The sequence below is a fragment of the Berghia stephanieae genome, unplaced genomic scaffold (assembly GCF_034508935.2).
Source record: "Berghia stephanieae isolate SIO BIC M18660-M18661 unplaced genomic scaffold, UCSD_Bste_1.3 scaffold1079, whole genome shotgun sequence".
Lineage (NCBI taxonomy): Eukaryota > Metazoa > Mollusca > Gastropoda > Nudibranchia > Aeolidiidae > Berghia > Berghia stephanieae.
In genome coordinates, this window is record NW_027622045.1 from 5,556 (window position 1) to 13,813 (window position 8,258).

General features: G+C 34.4%; 1 long non-coding RNA gene across 1 annotated transcript; it reads right to left on the minus strand.

The window, feature by feature from the left end:
- Window positions 1–5,140: 5,140 nt before the first annotated feature.
- On the minus strand, window positions 5,141–7,241 carry LOC144960933 (uncharacterized). The gene is made up of 2 exons (XR_013642992.1): window positions 7,040–7,241; window positions 5,141–5,510 (listed from the first exon to the last, which is right to left on the minus strand). It is a non-coding gene; the product is annotated as an uncharacterized LOC144960933 (long non-coding RNA).
- Window positions 7,242–8,258: the final 1,017 nt, after the last annotated feature.

The window sequence follows — 8,258 nt, forward strand, 5'->3', positions numbered from 1 at the left end:
TTATCCAAAAAATATTAGCATTAAATCAAAAATAAAGTCACAGGTGATGCATGATTACTGTTGCGCCACGTAGGCAATGTTGATAAACTTTATAAGATATATAACTACTTCTCATTAGATACTGCACTTTTCTACTGACTTCATTCCTTGCTGTTATCAACATATGTGCCTGCTCTGCTTACTTGTCCGAATTAATATTCACCCCTCATAAGATTAAAGAAAATCGACGTCACTCAACTCGTTGTTGTTGATTTTAGACAGCCATTTTCATGATTAGCTCTCACTAAATTTTTCTACCAATCAGGCTATAAACTTTTAAGGTATTACATAGTTTTTAGTGTTTGTAAGTTATATCCGGCTGGTGAATGTTGTGATTATTTACGTGAAGCATGGCATCAATAGGTTTATAGATAGTATGAAATTGACGTCACTCAAGTCTTTGTTATTGCTTTTTGCCATCCGCATTCATGAGTAATTCTCAATAAACTATATTAACCAGACTATACACGTTCAAGGTTACACATATTTGTGTGTTGGTGCGTTATACTTCCGGATGGCAATGTTGTGAGCTTCTTAGCCAAGGGCATACTATCTATACTATCAGCACATAGTGTAATAAGAAAACATTGGAATTTTACTCGCGTCTTGAAATTTTGTTAGTTATATGATATCTTGTCAATAGAGTCAAGTTTTACTGCACGAGCTCTCCCTATTTAGAATAAATGACATTGAGATGTAAAATCGGGTAGTGAAATTAAAATGTCATTCGCACTGATGTCTGTTTTTTTGTTTATACAATAATATATCTAAAGTAATATCAGGACCATTCCATTTGAATCCATGACCCAATTAAATTTGTTATGCTCGCTAATTATATTTTTATATTTTGATTGCTAACTGGCATTTGCATCTAAATAATATCTGTTCAAAACTTAGTTCTTATCTTATTTTCTCTTATCTCACTAAAGGCTCAATATAAGAATTATCCTTTAAATGGCTTATATCAGGTGCGAGAAAATAAAAGGCCCAAAGTAGAGCTCTTTAAAACTATGACAATATTTATAAATCATCGCACACTGTGAATCTAACAACTTGTTTTTACGAATCTTTAATTTCAAGAAAAATGAATGAAATGTTCAAGAGTTTTAGCTGTTCAAAGAATATCACTAAAATTGTCATATCAAGAGTTCGAGAAATTCGCGTCATGAAGTACTTTGAACGTCCTACCGCAAGGGCAGGGTGCAGTTCACCCCGTTTACTTCCTGTTTCATTGTACGCATTTGCACTGTGTTACACACAAACAAAACAAGAAAGCAGAATTCCTAAAACTGACAACTAACAGCCATGGGTTATTCTGAGGAAGATAAAAGTGTTAGTAACGCATTATTCGAGGAAAAGGGTTGGACTGGTAAAAAGATTGTTCGAGAATTTCTGAATAAGAATTGGTTAGTCAGGACGGTTAACAAAATCATTACAAAAGTACGAAAAGAAGAGTCAATTCATAGAAAAAAGGTGGTGGCCGCGTGGGTAGAGGAAAATACCGACTTGGTGGAAGATGCTATTCTGTCTCAAGAAGACAATCCTGGGTCCCATCTCTCTACTCGTGAAGTTGCTGGTGACTTTTCCGTAAGGCAGAGTATAAAAAAAAAGATCTTAATCTCCGCCCTTTCAAGCGAATCAAAACCAACAGAAAGTCTGAAAACGTCAAGAGAAAGCGCAACACACGACCTTGTGGGACACCGCATTTCAATGGCAAATTGAAAAATATCAATCTGCTTATAGAGAATATCACAGTTCTGAAACTGCTTTGAAAGTTATCAATGATTTATTACTGTCTTGTGATAGAGGAAAAGTCTCCATACTTACTTTACTTAACCTGTCAGCAGCTTTCGACACAATAGATCACACTATTCTAAAAAACAGTCTTTTCGAGAATTTTGGAATCAGTGACACCGTCCTTCAATGGTTTAAGTCATATCTAAGTAATAGAACACAATCTGTCTTGATTGATGGCAAGCAGCCAATCGATTTACCATTGAAATGCAGTGTCCCACAGCACTTTGGTACTCAGCACTTTGTTATTGTTTTTAGACCGCCAGTTTGGTGATTAGTTCACACTATATGCCTCTAATAAAACTACAAACGCTTAAGGGTTCACATAGTTTTGTGTATCAAAATGTGAGCGTTAAAGATATACACACACACACACATATATATATATATATATATATATATATATATATATATATATATATATATATATATATATATATATATATGAGAGTTGGTAGGTACTTGTAGGTACAAGAGTACTTGATAATGTTATATAAAAGCTCAATTTTTTAAATTGTACTTTCGGCTACGAAGCAAAGACCATATCGCTGAGCCACGGAATACTTGCAATGCGGATGCTTAAGTAAGCACATTCTTGCCTTTGAGCAGATTTTACTGAAAAATCTAAGGATCATAGCGCCACATAGTATTAAAGATAATAATATTTCAAAAAATATTATCTGTTGCTAAAAGAGCAAAAAACAATGCAAGGGGGAGCAATATTGAATAGTCAAAGGACGAGAACATTTTTAGTTGTTTATAAACCACGAACATTGGCGTGGACCGTCAATCATATCTAACAGACCCAGCTGCCCAGTCTCTACGAGTAAACACGGGAGGGACAGGGATAAGGAAAAATTCTCGACCTCACCCAGGATCGATCCCAGTCTTTTTTCTAGTGTAGTTAATGCTACAAAAACTGAACTAACCATATGGGCTTACTGAGATAAGACATCATTTGTATTAATTTTTGAAATGATATGTAATGACATCGTTATCACAGTTTCCCTGTGTTAAATAAAATGATGAATAACAATTCAAATACAAATATATAAAGTATCTCTCATCAAAATCAAAGCTTGAATGGCTTTTTAAGTGTTGAAAAAGTCAGGACAAAGTATGAACATTGCTCACATTTTACAAAACGCTTTTTGACATGCCATCACTGCTTCTTTTGGTGCTGGACTATTAGTTCTTGGTATTCTTTAAGTTTTTACTTTTTAACCCATAGAAAATAGTTGTTATTTTTCTTAGCAGACTCGTACATCTCGATGTCTTTTCACATTTTCATAAGTAGTTTTCAGGGTTAATAACATCGTAGACATTTTAACTACCCTTAAAAACCACCAGTTTGTCCTTATAATGCGTGGGGAAAAATATTAACTCTATGTGATAGCTCTGGCACCAGAACTTCGTTTTCAAGAAATGACATTTAATTAAAAACCTTTATTATATCCAGCCCGGGATTTAGCCGTAGTACTACGGGAATTTTCGTGGTAGTGAGGATGTCTGTTGTGATGGGTATCAATATTTTATTATTATTATTATTATTATTATTATATTAATTATTTATTATTATTATTATTATTATTATTATTATTATTAATTATTATTATTTTATTATTATTATATTTATTTTTATTTTATTTTTTTTATTTTTTATAATGAAAAAAAAACTGATTGGAAATGTAAAAGTGATGGTGATAGTGGTAGTGATAATGGTAATGGTGGTGGTGGTAACGGTGATGATTGGGGTGTAGGGATGATGGTAATATTATTATTGTTATTATTATTGATATTGTTGTTGTTGTTGTTGTTCTTTTCTTCTTCTTCTTCTTCTTCTTCTTCTTCTTCTTCTTCTTCTTCTTCTTCTTATTATTATTATTATTATTATTATTATTATTATTATTATTATTATTATTATTATATTATTATTATTATTATTATTATTATATTATTATATTATTATTATATTATTATTATTATTATTATTATTATTATTATTATTATTATTATTATTATTATTATTATTATTATTATTATTATTATTATTGAACGTATTGATGTTATTACGATTGTTGTATTTTTGTGTGGTGTATCAGTTTATTTTTTGGTTCCATTTACCTTTTTTTTTCCACTTTCATGTATGTTGGCATCAAATTGTTGATTTATTGGCGAAAGCCTAAGATTGAATAAACTTTGTAAAAACGTTGTAAACTTTGTCACAAGAATCACATTTTCTCATGAGTACAGAACACCGTGCACGAGAGGAGTCGTTTGAGGCATTTAAAAGGATCCGGCGGAATTGTCATACCAGTAAAGTCTCGGGATCGCAGCTGCGAAGTTTTTATTCTCTGTTGTCTTCTGGTACTTTCCTACTCACTTCATTTCTTGTTATTAAAAGAGTCCCTTAACGAGGTTAGAGATGATCAAGTGGATAAGGATTTGCCTTGTAATCTGGGTGACCCAAATCTTGTATTCTGGGTGACCCAATTCAGACATTCTCTCTTCCTCCGTTTGGACGACAAGGATGATTCCTATTGATAACGCACGTTTATTGGGTAGATTATTTGTTTCCATCTAAATCCATACAAACAGTGTCGTTTTCAGACACACTTAGCCGATTTACGGACGCATTTCATTAACATTCAAACAAACACATCACTTTGCAGAAGTTTTAAGTGAGAATAAAATGCCCACTCGATAGTGTATAAAAAGAGGGAAGGAGGGTGCGACTTGATTTGGTTCGTAGGAAAACATAGTTAAGAGCATAACACGAGAGAAAAAAAAAAAAGAGGGGAAGAGAGAGAGAGAGAGAGAGAGAGAGAGAGAGGGGGGGGGGGGGTATAAATTTTAAAAAGACTAATAAATTTCATCATATATCCATAAATATTTTAGCTCTCAGAAATATTATAGTTTTTTTTTCAATATAATCACATGCCCCAAACCCAATTAAACATTTCGTTGATTACACTTACGTTAAAATTAAAATTCTGTTTGGAAATCTCTCATTAAAAAATTGAGCTTTTATAAAGCGCAATATCCACTAAACGTGCTCAAAGCGCTTTACAGGGCCAACAGCGACATTTGACATGTAGGACGGGACATGACGCTTGTCAGGCGATATTACAATTTTTCGGACAGAGACTACACTGTTAACGGACAGGTACTCATTTTACACCTGAGGACGGTGAGAGAATGCGAGTAAAGATACTTCTGCAATGACTTAATTATGATCCGAGCGAGGCTCAAACCCAGGACCTTCCGATCCGAAAGCGAGTGTCATACATCAAAAGACCACACTAGCTACACATAGATTGTAATTTATTCATTATGTAATATAATTATGACTTAAAATCCACAAACAAACTATAGGATTGAATATGAGATATTTCTTTTTCTGTACTGAATCGGTTTTATTCTTGATATTTGGGATTTAGTCAATTGTGCATTAGACAACCAATCAAATTATACCAGTGCTCGAAACAATACAACTTTATGAGAGATTTTGCGGCATTTATAGATGATATATCCGACAATCTGGTGCAATGGGAAGTATTGACAATCTGGTCACTCTTCTCAGGACATTTTAGTAACAAGGTAATACACGTTTTTAAAAATCCTCCCGGCTCTAGGATGTAGGTTTCCATCTATAGAGTAAACTGTGCATTCTGGCTCTGAAAAATAGTAAATAGTGGTATATCTATAAACATGCACAAAGCAAGGTTTGCTTGATTTGATACAATTTCTGCCATTGGACGAGTATTAATTACAAGAGACTTCACCTAACAGTCTGCCGTTCGATCTCAGAGAGAGAGAGAGAGAGAGAGAGAGAGAGAGAGAGAGAGAGAGAGAGAGAGGTGAGGGAGATGGAGAGAGAGAGAGAGAGAGAGAGAGAGAGAGAGAGAGAGAGAGGGGGGGTGAGGGGCGCAACAACCGAAGCTCCACATCAGGGATAGTTGGAGGCTGTCTCGTGCCATCACATGTAAATGTATTTGTACTAGATGTCGGACCTTTATCAAGGAGAGATCATTGATTTCCCAGAGAGAATTTATTGAACAATCACTTGCATGGACCACAACCTAGTATATGCCATAATAAACATCAATTGCAAAACCTGTAACGTTGATGTCACCGGACATCACCGACTAGTCAGACACGACTGTTGTTTGCCAATTCAATCTACCTCTTTCAGATCTGAGTTATAAAATTCTGCAAAACTGACAATCTTAATCTCTAAACTGAAAAAACAGTTTGAAACCGGATGCTTGCGAGGTATATGACTATTTCCTGACCTGATTTGTTTTGGGCTTTTTTTTATCAAACGAGGATGCCTCATAATATGTTTGTTATTATGTTATTGTTACCTTATTTTTAGACCTATATTGCTTTCTTTTTACACACATTAATTTAGAATCGCGTCTTGCACACCTTGGTTCCCTAACCACTGGCCATAGCATTATTGACTCACTGTTTCACAACTATTGTTAGGGGCAGCAGTACGGTCTTTGCTTCGTACCCAATTGGAACCGGGTTCGATCACACGCAGCTGTGCTGTGTGTCCTTGAGCAAATCACTTCACCCTAGCTCAATTTACGGCCCTGTACTGCGGCTGACGCCTGGGTTATTCCAGTCTTCCCTTGAAAAAGACACTAGAGACAAATTTCCCCTATGAGATGAATAAAGGGAATTTAATATTTTTTTGATTTTTCATCCTGTCAAGCCGTGGTTAGACTCCTTGTCCCATCTTTCTATATTCTATATATAGTCTTTCTATAAATTGTTTTTGTTGTTGACTGTGATAAACCTTTCCTGGGTCGAGGTTGTCGAAAGGATAAGATATTGCACTACCACCCAGAGGAACTAGGGTCTAGCCCCGAGTGTCGTCGTCTCACTTATTACTTAAGCGATAAATTGAACACCTTTTTACTCACTTTGCTGTACAGCATTGCGGCCGACGCCCAGGTTATCTTTATTTGAAATAGATTCCAAAGACCGTACTCCTATATGGATGCTAGAGCGTCTCATATTTCGTTGTTTTGTTGTTTATTTTTAAACATTAGAATATTTATTCATCGATTGGGAAGGCGGGGGGGGGGGGGGGGGGGTAATTGGTTTACTATTTGTTGTTTGTTTTTTGGGTTTTTTTTGGGCGAGGTTGTGAGGTTCGTTTTTGGAAGGTGTCTTATTCATTTTACAGACTTACCAAAGAGTGATTTAAACTCATTCTCGTACATAACGTAGGGTGGTGGAGGTGCATCTGTACCTGAATAAATGCATTATGTCAATAAAAGATCAGAAATTTATTTTAAAGGCATGAACAGCACTGAATGAATAAGATAGATGAAATAAAGAATGAAAATTGTGTATAATCTATTGCAACGACAAGAATCTTTTCCTTTTTTTCATTTTATATTAAATATATGCCGGAACAAACTTGATTAACAAATCTGAGTTTAAACTCAAAATGACTGGAATTTTAAAAAATGAAGGATTTTTAGCTGAGAGAAAGAAAGTTTACTCTTCTCAATGGTAATATTTTTTTTTAATTTCAAAAACTCAATATTGACGTTTAGGCATCAGGTTAATCTCGGCACAATTTCATAATACCATTTAGAAATTGATAAATAAATATATGCCTTTATATAGTGCATGTTCAAGAATTTATCACGCACAATGTACTTCATTTATTTCGTTTCTTGTATCCACCCAACCGGTCATATTGAACCATAATTCCATTTAATACATTACCAGTTGCCTGTAAAGGTCTTCTTTACAATCACTGTTGCAATATTCGTCCTTCCCTAAAGGAAGGTACTCATTCAAACCGGAGTGGATTGGGGTAATGTTTGTTATTTACCTTACCCAATTCACAACGTCGATTCAAGACAATAGGTCACGTATATAATCGAAATGACATTATAAAATTTAATTCATATGAAAGTTCATTTAGATAAGGAAGAAAGCTGACTGAAGTTAAAAAGTCCAAATAACACTTCAATGAGTATTTTCAATAACACTCAATAATTGATTTTGACCACAACGTTATAATATTCTGTATTCACCCAATAAGCAATATGAAATGAATTTCTGTTTATTGCAACGCAAGACCAATAATATCGTTTGGAACCCTTTTTGACATATCTTTCATTGCCTGTAAGCAGAAACTAAAATGCCGTAATAAAATTTTGTCCGGGAAACTCATCCTTCAAACATCGATCGGCTAAAATGGCTCTCATATTGGAACTACGTTTTTATTTCAGAGTATTAGAACCACCCTCCCCCCCCCACCCCCTTATCCTCAAATGCTGTCCTTTTAATATTGGAGATGATCGATTTTATTTTGTTTTTATTTATATTGTTTTTTAATTCTAATATTAGTGGAGAACACGAAATATTTGCGGAGAAATACAGCTTATGACAAA